General features: G+C 41.3%; 1 pseudogene; it reads left to right on the forward strand.

The window, feature by feature from the left end:
- LOC107847339 overlaps positions 1–3250 on the forward strand; it is a 57465-nt pseudogene extending 54215 nt beyond the window's left edge.
- Positions 3251–3756: the final 506 nt, after the last annotated feature.

Here is a 3756-nt window from a genome sequence, read left to right on the forward strand (position 1 = left end):
TTTTAAAAACCCACAGTTGAATCTTGAGTTGCTTGGGTTTTTATTTTGAAACCCTAAGGAGAGTTCTTGAGCAATTTTGATGAATGAAGGTGTATTTTGGGGTATTTGAGAACTGAATTTCATGTTTATGGCTAAATAAGGGTGGAAAAAGGACCATTTTGCCCCAAAAATGGAGTGTTTAAGTCACTTGAGTAATAATATATGCGGCGTACACCTTATCGCATATTATAGGTTGTGCGGTGCACTCTTTATCGCACACATTAGGTTGTGTGCCGCACACCTTATGTCATAAGTTAGGGTGTGCGTCGCACACCTTATGCTGCACTACACACTCTACTTTGCAAAGCCATAACTTCTTCCTCGGGTGTCGTATTTTTGCGAAATTGGTATCGTTGGAAAGATAATTCCAATACCTTTCCTTTGATATATAGTAGGAACTCTAATTCAATATATACAAAGAGTAATGGTCGGTTTAAATTGACCTAAGTTTCAACGCTCACTAAAATTCAAACGATAGGAAAATTTTCAACTTGTCCTTGAGCTTGGGGACCTCTATGATCTCAATTCATGCTCAAATAGGTTTCCACACTACATAATTTATTAACACACCAAACTTGCATTCGATTTATGGCTTTTGGAACCTTTACGTGAAGGAAATGACGATTTTCGTTCTCGTCCGAAATGCGGGGGGTGTTACATGTAACCAATGCTTTAGCGAGTTGAGATCAAGATCATTGTTCAAAAGGGTCCCAGAGTCTTCTGAAAGAGATGGAGGGAAATTCTTAATGCATGATCTTGTCAATGATTTGGCCCAAATTGCATCTTCAAAACTTTGTGTCAGGTTGGAAGAGTGCCAGGGATCTCATATGTTGGAACAAAGTCGGCACATGTCATATTCAAAGGGGGAAGGTGGTGACTTTGAGAAATTGAAACTGCTCTCTAAGTCTGAGCAGCTGAGGACAGTGATTCCAATACAAATCCAGCTCCTTTTATACGCTAGGCTAAGCAAGAGGGTGCTGCATAACATATTGCCAATGCTAACATCCTTAAGGGCGTTATCATTGTCAGATTATGAGATTGTGGAGCTGCCGGATGCTTTGTTTATCAGATTAAAGCTCCTCAGATTTTTGAACCTTTCTCGGACAGAGATTAAAAAGTTGCCGGATTCCATTTGTGTGCTGTATAACTTGGAGACGGTTCTCTTGTCATCTTGTGATGATCTTGAGGAGCTACCGCTGCAGATGGAAAAGCTAATCAACTTGCGGCACCTTGACATAAGCAACACTTCTCGCTTGAAGATGCTGCTACATCTGAGCAAGTTGAAAAGCATCCAAGTGCTAGTGGGAGCCAAGTTTCTTCTAGGTGGTTTGAGAATGGAAGATTTGGGTGAGCTACATAACTTGTATGGATCTCTATCAATTTTAGCGTTGCAAAATGTGGTTGATGGAAGGGAAGCTCAGAAGGCAAAGATGAGTGAGAAGAATCATGTTGAAAAGTTATCGTTGGAGTGGAGTGAAAGTATTGCCGATAATTCACAAACTGAAAGAGACATACTTGATGAGCTACGGTCACACACAAACATAAAAGAACTCCAAATCTCCTGATGTAGAGGGACGCAATTTCCAAATTGTCTAGCTGATCATTCGTTTCTTAAGCTGCTAGTACAATTGTCACTTAGCAAATGCAAGGACTGTTTTTCCTTGCCAGCACTAGGACAACTTCCTTGTTTGAAATTCCTTTCCATTAGACAGATGCATTGAATAACAGAGGTGACGGAAGAATTCTATGGTTGTGCGTCCTCCAAAAAGCCTTTTAATTCTCTTGAGAAGCTTGAATTTGCAAAGATGCCGGAGTGGAAGCAGTGGCACATACTAGGCAACGGAGAGTTTCCTGCACTTCAGAACCTTTCCATTGAAGATTGCCCCAAATTGATCGGGAAGTTGCCTGAAAATCTTTATTCTCTGACAGAATTGAGAATTTCAGGATGTCCTGAACTCAATAGAGCTATTTCGTTGCCGGAAATTGAAATTGGAGACACCAGATAGTAGTAAGATGAATTCTAACGTGTTCCTGGAGGGATTGAGACTGGATGAATGTGATTCTATATCATCACCTGAGTTGGTCCCAAGGGCACGCTATTTGGACGTAGAGAGTTGCCAACACCTTGCTAGGTTTTTGATTCCTATTGGGACTGAAACACTCCATATTAGTTGGTGTGAGAGTCTTGAAATACTTTCGGTGGAATGTGGGACCCAGATGACGTCATTGGACATCCACGATTGCAAAAAGCTGAAGCGGCTGCCAGAACATATGCAGGAACTCCTTCCCTCTCTTAAGGAACTGCAACTGTCGCGTTGTCCAGAAATAGAGTCCTTTCCTGATGGAGGATTGCCCTTCAATTTACAACTCCTTACGATCAGCAGTTGCGAAAAACTGGTGAATGGCCAAAAGGAGTGGCGTCTACAGAGACTCCCCTCTCTCAGAGTGTTGTGCATCCACCACGATGGCAGTGACGAAGAGTTTGTTGATGGTGCGAATTGGGAGTTGCCTTCCTCTATTCAAATGCTTAACATAACCAATCTGAAAACATTAAGCAGCCAACATCTCAAAAGCCTCACCTCTCTTGAATGTCTATATACTGAAGATTTACCTCAAATTCAGTCATTGCTGGAACAAGGGCTTCCCTCCTCTCTTTCTGAGCTATGTTTATATGGCCATGGTGATCTCCATTCACTACCGACTGAAGGTCTTCGGCACCTCACTTCGCTTCAAAGTCTAGAGATCAGCAATTGCCATCAACTCCATTCACTTCCTGAATCAGGGCTTCCCTCCTCTCTTTCTGAGCTGACCATCACGGATTGCCCTAATCTCCAATCACTTCCCGAATCAGTGTTTCCCTCCTCCCTCTCTAATCTGACCATCAAGGATTTCCCTAATCTCCAATCCCTTCCAGTAAAAGGGATGTCCTCCTCCCTCTCTAGCCTATCTATTTACAAATGCCCATTGCTCAAACCACTCCTAGAATTTGACAAGGGGGAGTACTGGCCAGAAATCGCTCACATCTCCACCACAGAGATTGATTGGGGGGAGTATTTGTAATGATTGAAATGAGTGGTGCTCCAATGTATGTAATTTATTCTATTTTCTTAGTATCTTTTGTTTTTTTGTTACTTCTCTTTGCTTGTTTGTTAATTATTCTATTTTCTTTGTTAAGTTATTCTGTTTCAACCAGTGCGTAGCATCAATAGCCTCTGTGAAGCCGAGGAGGCATCTTCTGATCAAGAGGAAATCTTTTATATTTGCACTGGAACATTGAAAAAGAAATCTAGTTTACGTAGGAATTGAGATAAATTGCTCCAGAAAATTGATAGCTTAATTCAAAGACTCTCTTTCCTTGTCTATTAACCTATGTTCTCCCCCAAATCTTGCAGACGAAAGTATGATTTACCATCATGAAAGCTGTTCCGCTTTGTTCTGCATTTTTTCATCTCTTCTACAGAGATAAAGGGTCCAAGAAATGCAACCTCACTTTCTCAATGAGGTAGCCAAAACCTTGAAAAGAGATAAAGGGTCCATCGAGCTTGAAATTTAAGGAAATTGGGAAAGACTTCGAATGCCTGCTCCCATTATTTAAGCCATGTTACATCGCATTGATTTCAAGCTATGTTGCTCATCAGCGGGTGCATGTTGGATTCTTCAAAACTAGTGTATTTTTATAGAATCAAACTGTAACACCCCGCATTTCGGGCTAGAATA

Source organism: Capsicum annuum, unplaced genomic scaffold (genome assembly GCF_002878395.1).
Source record: "Capsicum annuum cultivar UCD-10X-F1 unplaced genomic scaffold, UCD10Xv1.1 ctg82890, whole genome shotgun sequence".
In the NCBI taxonomy this organism is placed as follows: domain Eukaryota; kingdom Viridiplantae; phylum Streptophyta; class Magnoliopsida; order Solanales; family Solanaceae; genus Capsicum; species Capsicum annuum.